The sequence below is a fragment of the Montipora foliosa genome, chromosome 8 (assembly GCF_036669935.1).
Source record: "Montipora foliosa isolate CH-2021 chromosome 8, ASM3666993v2, whole genome shotgun sequence".
NCBI classification, from domain to species: domain Eukaryota; kingdom Metazoa; phylum Cnidaria; class Anthozoa; order Scleractinia; family Acroporidae; genus Montipora; species Montipora foliosa.
The window spans coordinates 36061469-36071249 of record NC_090876.1 but is presented as its reverse complement, the minus strand read 5'-3'; positions in this window follow the sequence as shown (position 1 = coordinate 36071249).

Sequence of the window (9781 nt, the reverse complement as noted above, 5' to 3'; positions counted from 1 at the left end):
CGGGATTCTTCACACTGAATATGTTGCGGATTTTAAATGTAGAAAAAGCGAACTTAATGTCTAAATCGACGCAAAAACACTTAACTGCTTTACGTAATCTCCTCTGAGCGTCTGTAGAAAAGGAACCCACCTAGGGTAACTTAAAAGACTTTTCATAAACAGGGGATTGAACTTGCTCGCCATTAGTTGAGGGGGTCTGGGCTCTTGTAATGTAATGATTAAGTACCTTCTCAATTTAATTCTGAAGGGAAAAGGCCTTTACGGAAAATGAAAGTTAGGTTCTTAACGTCATTGTGAAAGCCCGCCCAAGTCAGCCAAGTGTTGTTGATTTTAAAGGTTCTATCAAAAAGTGTCCTAACAAGGCCAATTTTGTACGATGGAGCAGTGGAACTAAAGTAATTAGTTAAAAGCCCCGTGAACGTTTCATTGCAAAAGACCGTCACAGTTGTAGGACCTTGTGAATTAATGGTTATGAATGAAGACATCCAAAAAGGGTATTTTATGGTCTACCTCTTTTTCCATGGTCAAATATGTTAGGGTGCCTAGTGTTGATGGGATTTCTGCCCCTGCGAGGCTTCAAACAGCCTCAATTCTTACTGAGTTCCACAAAAATCCGTTTATTGACCATTTTCACATTCCCCATAATACACTTAGTTTGCCCCCCAAATTTTCCATGAACTATTGTTTTCAAATGCTCTTGGGAATATGCAGTGTCCCAAGAGCATTTGAAAACAATAGTTTATGCAAAATTTGGGGGGCAAACAAAGTGTTTTATGGGGAATGTGAACATGGTCAATAACATGCGGTGGGGAAACCAAAGCGATGGGAGCTGTGTTGGGGTTTCAGTGTGAAACTTTTAATGACGTTCGCCGATTTAGAAACTCGAGTCCATGTTCTGAGAGAAAGCTCAATAGCAGCTAAAGATTGAAAATGCTGGATTCAGTCAGTCTTCTGGAAATGTTATGAATAAGATAGTTAATCTGAATCTTGCGTGTTGATAACATAATGAAATGGTCAGAACTGAACTTTGAGCAGCGGTATGTTGGAAATGCCTGAAATTTTTTTTTTTTTTCACCTGTCCTTTGTACGAGCATCATCCGCGGATGTCAATTTTATGATCGTTTTACGGTCTTCACCTAGAGGGAGGTTACCGCATTATGCTTGTGTAGGTTGGAAGAGGAGGGCTAAATTTTACTTGGCTACATCAATTACAAGACTGGTTTTCACAAGTTTTCTCTCGCGCTACGGTAGTGTTCCCCTTGGCCAACTGGTATCACTTTGTATGTCACCCCTGCATTGCGTAGACTCACGCTATTTCCGATCCAACAACCTGTACCCAATCAAACTACTACTTTTGCTTGGTGACCTATTGATTTTATTTGTAAACACTTCGCGATGTTCACCAATACGTTATCCGTTGTCATGAGCCCTCCAGATTTCAATTGCTTGCAGAAAAATTTACTTCTTTTGTTCCGTACTTAACAAATCTGAACATCGTTTTAGTCTGTTCAATCCTTGGAGTTTGTCTTCTGCGCAACATGGTATTCCGAGTAAACGCTTTATTTTCCTCATTCAACAAAGCTCCACCTCCCTAACCCTTGCCACCCCTTCTTTAAAAAAGGAGAGCGTGACCTGGAAACAGTATGTTGAAAAGCAGCATGGCGGCCTAGGAACAACGTTTGTTTCGATCACATTGTTAACTTGGTAAACGTTATAGGAAGTTATGACAGGCCTGCACGGACTCTTAGTGATTACGCAATTTTTTTTTTTTTTTTGGGGGGGGGGGGGGTAAACAAATTGGTTGGAAAAAATGCCTATGCCTTTGAATCTCAGCAGTCTGTGCGTTTCAAGTACATTAGGAGATGTGTTCATACACATGCATTTTATCTCGTAAGCAAAATGTAAGCGCTTTCATCGCTAAATGAATTCCAAATATTCGAATGGATTTCTGGCCGCCACATTGGTGCACCACCGCGGTTCCATACAAACTCTATAAATTTGCGAGAAACGCTTAGACGAATAACTTAGAAACGATGTCCAGCACAGAACTTCAGAATTGGTGAGGCGATTTATAATTGTGTTTCATACAACATTCCAAATTTTTGGCTTATTTTATCAAACAGTTTCGACTTTATTTTTTTGTTGCGTGACAGTGAAAACGACCTATCGTTTCACCTTTAACATGGCCAGAGGGGTAGGCAGGTGGCGCTTTGATGAATAAGAATTTTTGCGAAGAGTTGAATAAACATGTTTTGTTGATTAAGAAAATATTTATATTGAAGTTGAATAATTAGATCCGTTCCATAAAACGTAACTTTGGGTGTTGACGTTGAATAAATATTCTTGTAGTACAAAAAATAGTCCGTGTGGAAGTTGAATGAATATAGTATTAACCCTACTATTTTTTTCGTGAAGTTGTTCTTTCTTTCAGTTTGCGAATTCGCCGAAGCAATCTTAACAGGGACAAGTAATCCAGAGGTTTGCAGTGGGTCGGAACTCAAGGCAAGCTGGGAGTGAGCGGGATCTAGGAAAAAAGGACAGGACGAATATATAGAAAGAGGAAAGCTGGGACGAAAACCAGCACCGGCGTGGGCAATGTTGGCAAAGAAGAACGGAGAGAGAGAAAGGGAGAGGGAGCGAGAGGGAGAGGGAGCGAGAGGGAGAGGGAGCGAGAGGGAGAGAGAAATGACATCCATTTTCTTCACCCCGTAAGTACAAATTAACCATGTATCTATTCGATTCCCTTGGGTATACACATTGTTCTGCAAAACAATAGCGCGAATGCATAATTAATTTATTCTGCATGCATAGTGAAGTAGGGACCTGTACAGAAATCATTCCCAGCTCACTTCCGGTATAACGGTAGCCGTCTGTGGCTCAAAAAGTGCTTACCGTAAGTTCCCTCTCTGTGTGAAGACTGCGTGATGCGTATCCCAATCTTGTCGCAAAAGGAATTGTGGGAAACGTAGTGCTTTGACGGCCATCTTTTGGGGAAAGTGCGATGCACGAACTACTCCAATGTCCCCACACTTTCTCGCGCTCGTTGCTTCTTTCACTGTCTTTCCCTGAGGTAAGTAATGCTGTCAGAAAGGTATGACTGATGCTACTTATCAAAGCATGGGCAAGATGTGTTTTCAACTTAGAGTCTCCTTGCGCTTCTGCCGTCATGTCTCATTCGGGCATTGGCATTACGGTGAATGAGGTGACTGTAGAGTGTTGTAAGCTATAGGAATCCATGGAGTTGAAAATTAAGACTTGACGTCCCAGGGAAACCCTCATGGAGATTGTTTTAATTCGTATTTGCAATCCTTTTTATGGTAAAAAATGGAACTAGAGTTTGTTATTTTATCTCACGTGTACGGAAGCCTGTAGGGAACATGTGAGATAATCCTGGGTGGATTAAAAAAAAATGTGAATGCGAGATAGAAAATGCGACATACAGACTAGAAAATGCGAGATTAAAAACTAGAAAAATGTGAGATAGAAAAAGCGACATAACAAACTAGAAAATGCCACAGGCACCCCAAGCTCAGTGTGACCATGGCCGACAAAAATATAAGGATTTGTATGGGAATCCCGATAAAAAGCTTAAGAAGATTATTATGTGAAAAAGTTCTCAATTAAAAAGCGTAACCTTATTGCCAACGTGGGTAATATAACTTCCTTCCTGTGTGGTTATTTTGCAGATCCTCAGGCGGTAACATTGCAAGAAAACAGCTTTCGAAAGGTACGCTTCCACACCACAGTGACCACGTCTTTGACTGTTGATAACAAACTGAGTCTTACCGGGGTGGCAGACCGTAGTTTTGTCAATCGCAAATTTCTTTATTCCCCTGGGTCCATACATGACATTGACTCAAGCTTTCAAGGAATTAATATGCAAATAAACTTTATTTTCGTAGGATATTGTGCTTCAAATATTTTGTGGCTGACTTACTGAAGCCAGTGAAATTTAATTATTAGCGTCTGAGAGAACACAGTCGTGTCGGTAGACCCAGGGGAATAAAAAAAATCGCGGTTGACAAAATACAGGAGCAAATTTTATTTTCATAAGTAGTGTTAATTCCTTGAAGGCTTGATAAATACAGTTACGATCGCGATGAGCCTACTACGTGCAAGTCCTATTAACTAGTAAAAGCTGCATGGACGCACAAAAGTTTGTTCACTACGGCTTTCATTCGCGCATCTTTCAACGCTTTCTGGCTTCCAGAATGTGTTTTTGAAGTTTGTCAACAGGAAGGAGTCGTGACTGTGATTGGACAACACGACTGAGTCAATGTCATGTCTGGAACCAGGGTAATAAAGAAATTTGCGGTTGACAAAACTACGATCTGCCACCCCGGTAAGGCTCAGTTTGTTATCAATGGTCAAAGCCGTGGCCCCTGTGATGTGGAAGCGTACCTTTCGAAAGCTGTCTTCCTGCAATACTGCCGCCTGAGATTGTTCGCAGGACTGCTATTGTGTTGATGGTGGGTTGAGATGAAAGTTCAATCTTTGTCAATTGAATATGATGTGGAATTGTGACCGTGGGAACATTTTATCCAGGAGTATTTGACTCAAATTTGTGGCACCTGAGAATTTATAGTTTCCAGCCTTAGGATTTTATTATGCCGTTGACAACCACGAAATTGCAAAATGGCTCAAATTGTGTCAGATCTGGAAAATAACCACACAGGAAGGAAGTTACCCATGTTGGCAATGAGGTTAGGCTTTTTAATTGAGAATTGTTTCATATACATGTAATTATCTTCTTAAGCTTTTTATCGCGATTCCCATACAAATCCTTATATTTTTGTCGGCTATGCTCACACTGAGCTTGGGACGCCTTTGAAAATGAGATGGAAAATGTGACATAACAAACTAGAAAATACGAGATAAAGAAAATTTAAAGGTTTTCTTTAAATTAAGAACCTGGGAATCGAGGAGTGGGGAGTGGGGAATCCCTACAATAGAAATTTTGAAAACCGGGATTGTCGAAATGAAAATGAAGGAGGCCAGTGGAAATTTTATTAAAGGTGTGACAGTCATTTCCGGTATTGAGGTTTAATAGCAGCTTACATGTGCAATAAACAGATCATCAGCAGCAAACCAGTTCCAAATACATACTTTTTGACCTAAGATATTAAAATTCACGCTTTAACCCACTGTCCCTTTTAAAACTGTGCAACAGTGCAGCAGGTAAGCAAGATGGAGAAATAACTTTGCAGTCAGCTTGCCTTGCCTGTCGATTTCCCCAGCATATTTGCTGCCATAGAGACTGTTTTAGGGTAGTGATATAACAGTGAAAATGCAGGCAGAAACCCTAAGGATGCGAGAACATGTGACGTCACATTATTTTGAGACAGTTGTAACGGCTGATTCAACTGATCGAGGAAAATGTTCCATAAAAATTTCAAATCGCGATGTTTCTTTTCGAAAATTCATTTTATGGACAGTCAGATAAATAAAGTTCACTCACCTATTTTTTTCTGCATTGTCCTGAGTGATTTGCTGGGTTTTTGGGATGCTTCGATTTCCCCTTCAGATCGCCACATGCAATATAAATACCAAGGCATGCAACTTCCAAGACTGCTCATGGCTGAGTGCCTCCAGAATTTAGCTGAACTTCTCCCACTTCCAAAGGTCGCTCACCTCCCAGCCTTGGGTACGTAGAAAGTCGATAATTTTGCTAGCATTGTGCCAAAAATCATCCCTTTTACACGGCTCTGCGACCTAAAAATCCTGCTCGATTTTGAAACTTCGCTTAGGTTTTTGTTATTGCTAGATGATCTGGACACTGCTCATGCAACATTGGAATTTGATAATCGTCATCAAAATCAAATTAACCAATCAAAAAGCACAGATTAATAATTTTGTCTCTATTGGGGGAAATCTGTGCTTTTTGATTGGTTAACCCATTGACTCCCAGGGGTTCCCCATTGACGAGTAAAATCGTCTGGCGTTAGACAGTAAAATACTAAGTCCAGGGATGGCACTAGGATTTTTCAATCTGGGTCCTGGGACCCGCATGTTCGGCCAAATTGGGGTCCCAAGCATTTGTTGGGGGTCCCAAAATCTTGGTGACCCACTGCGAGAAAAAGAGTATGTTTTAAATTATGAGAAAAAGAGAGTAACCAACTTGGAATTAATATTGACGCATATGCATATGCATAGGACCGGCCGCCAAACGCTTTTTCTAGAGCCGTTACATTCATTCCTGGACAAGAACTCTGTTAATGAAAGAGCACCCTTCCCAAGGGTTTACGCGCTGTACTGGTTTCCTCCCTTAGGAGCAACGAACAGTGCCGTCTTTTGCTATATATTTGCATTCAGTGACTTGCAGAGTACATTCCTCTGAAGAAGACCGCAGAAGGCAGTCAAAAATTTAGTTTTAACCTTTTTAGATGTTTTAAATCCCATTTCTTAGAACTTCAATTATGAGCACAGATCACTCCAACAGTTTTACAAACAACAGAATATACTGACAAATCAAAGCAAGTTGTGTGAGTTATTTAAGTCAGTGCCTTGCGTCCTGGGACGCATTAAAATTTCGATGATGCATTTTTTCGATTTTATTTGCGTAAAAATGCACGATTTCTGCGTTAACGCGATCCCTGAAGTCTGTCTGGTTTCGGCCGGTTTGGACGTCAAAGGTTTAATTTGATTATTTTCAAGAATCCACCGTTACAACTGTCTTAAAATAACGTGACGTCACGTGCCTGTGGTGAAAAGCTTAAAGATAAATTTGTCGTCAGAGAAAACCTTGTCTTTTTGATTTCAAACAAATTCAGTGGAAAGTGACATTTTACTGATTTCTGATGTGATCGCAATTACCGTAAAGACTCGCAGATAAGCCGCACTCGCAGATAAGCCGCACCCCGAGTTTAGCAACTCAAATTTTGAAAAAAAAGTTTTTCATGAAAAAAAATCGAAAGAAATCCAAAGTCGAGACCATGAAGTGTTCTGTCGTCAATGGATTGAAAAATACTTTTAAGTCTAACCCGTAATTTTAGCTCTTTAGTAGAATAAACATCATGTCCACCACTTATGACATATGATTGATATTATTCTGGTATTTGTTCACAGGTATTTCTCCATTCAAGGCAGTTTTTCCATAGAATTTTGTGCATAAATTTGTTGTTTTCTTGCATGCACTGTGCGAAGCTGTGTAACCAGGCATAATATCGGACGATGGAAGACTGGACACCGAACTTCTGAGTACTTTTCCCAAATGGTCTCGCAGATAAGCCGCACCTACGATTTTGATCGCAAATTTTTGGCAAAAAGGTGCGGCTTATCTGCGAGTCTTTACGGTACATGTATTTATCTTTTGTGGCAGCTTTCTCTGTTTTGGGATGCTGATCACGATCCATAGGCAGTTTGATAGTTAGAGAAGCTTGCAAAATTCGGCAGTCAACGCATAAAAACGGCTGCAGAGGAAAACAAACTGACATTGCTTTTTATGTCTGCAGTAAACCCTTATTGTTTGTTAAAACACCTACATGTAGGCTTGCTATGTGCAGCAATGTTTGCTTTTTTCAAATTCTTGTCTGACAGTTTATTGTTATGAAATGGTAATTATAGCAAATTGTATGACATAATTCAAGGTGGCGCTGACAAAAATGAAAAAACCAATATACAGGATGCCCAAGATTGGAAATTCCATTCTCCTACTGTCGTACGCAATTATTGTTATGTTACAAATTGCTGCATTATTATTTTAATAATTGCAAAACTGTCAGACAAGAATTTGAAAAACGTACGCAGTGGGTTAACCCACTGACTCCCCTGGGTTCCCCTTTGATGAGTAAAATGGTGTGGCGTTAGACAGGGTCAAATACTAAGTCTGGCCGGCTTAGGCCAGTTTGGGTGTTACAGGGTTCATGGGTGAATTTTTATGTCCTAGGTCAAAAAGTACGCATTTGGAAGGTTTGCTGCTGATGATATGTTTATTGCACGTGTAAGCGGCTATTAAACCTCAAATCACTAAAATGTCACTAAAATTTCCACTGGCCTCCTTTATTCTCATTTCGACAAAATTACTATTGTAGGGATTCCCCGTTCCCCACTGCTCGATTCCCAGGAAACCTTCAAATTTATTTATCTCGCATTTTCTACAAATGTAGTTTATGTTGCATTTTCTACCTTGCATTTTCTAGTTTGTTACATGTATGTAGTATTTTCAATCTCGCTTTTTCTAGTTTTTTATCTCGCATTTTCTATCTCGCATTTTCTAGTTTGTTATCTCGCATTCACATTTTTTTTAAATCCAGCTAGGATTATCTCGCATGCCCCCTACAGGCTTCTGTACACATGTTTATGTATTTAACACTCTCATCTTAGCAGTAGCAACAACAACTTCAGATGTTTTGTAGGGACTTTAATTAACGTTTTATCAGTGACAAAAGGAATACAGCACCTTCAGTTCTGACAGTATTGACCTGTTCATTCACTATCTATTTCCTTCAACACCATCTGGTAATTTCCCTCGCTGATTTCTTGAATTCAGTAGACAAAAGAACACAGCAGAGTTTGAAGAGGGATTTTTTTCTTTGTGTTTTACAAATTTAATCTAAGAACAAAATTAATGAGGTCATCTTTTCTGACCTCATTTTTGAAAACTGTGTGGGGAAAGGTACAGCATACATGTAAATTATCATAGATTTTCACAATTTGATGTTGAAAGATTGGGTCAAGGTTCTTGATGATGACTTGAAGTGTGGCAGGGTGTAGGCAAAGCCAAGTAAATATTAAGTAAATGTTCCATTTTCCAAGGTTGCTGTGAGTTGTCTGCAAGGAAGGAATATCAGAAGATGATGAAACTGTTGATGAAAGCAAAACTGTAGCTTTGCAAATCCTTTGTCAAATATTTGATGTTGTTTACTGGTATGTACTTGTATTGGGGGATGTTCATGGGAAAAGTCAAAGTTCATGTGGAAAAACAGTGAACTTCCTTCTAGTGTTTTAACATTTTAATCATAACCTCCTTGCTGAGAAGATTCTATTAGACATTTTATTACTGATATTGAGAGCCTTAGTCCATATTATTATTTTGCTCTTTAGCCTTTTGGCAGTTGCTCTTTAGAAACTGTAAGAAACACTTATCGCATGATTACTTTTGAAGAACACATGAAAGAAAGCCCCCTTCATGCTTTCTTCTTTTCCATTAAATGTTGTGTGTTTTCACATGTTCCAAATCTTTTGTAGCAAACTGCTTGTGCGTTTTCCTGCAGGAACATCTTACAGTATAGTAAATTATTTTCTTGGTAGATGTGCATCCAAACTAGAGCTAAGGGCCGGGTGCATGTACATTGGTTATCATACTGTAGATGAAAAGCTTAAAGTGCATGTGAAACAATTCTTTTAATTAGTTTGTTCAAAAAGAGCTTTCAAAGTGATGAAGAACTGCATTTATTTTATTGTGATAGTACTCTTGGTTGCCAAGTTATTCAAGATTTTGATTTATGCAAATTAGAGGACTTGTGACGTCACATAGTGGACACAAAATTATGTAAAATCACAAAATATGGAATATCTTTCCAAATACGAAGTCTGCAGGGTTGATGTGCTGCCAGAACTACACATTGTGATAGTGATTATGATGTCGCTATACAGAGCTTCAAATAATTTCCCGGCGGGCGCCAGTCAAATTGTCCGCTCAAACGTATTTTTGATCGGACATATCCCATTTTTGGCCGGACAAACATCAAGTACGTCTTGTTGCTATAAAAGTGCCCCCTCTCCCCTTCACATGATGTTTAAATGTGAAACAAGTACATTTTCAAAGCATTTATTGTACATG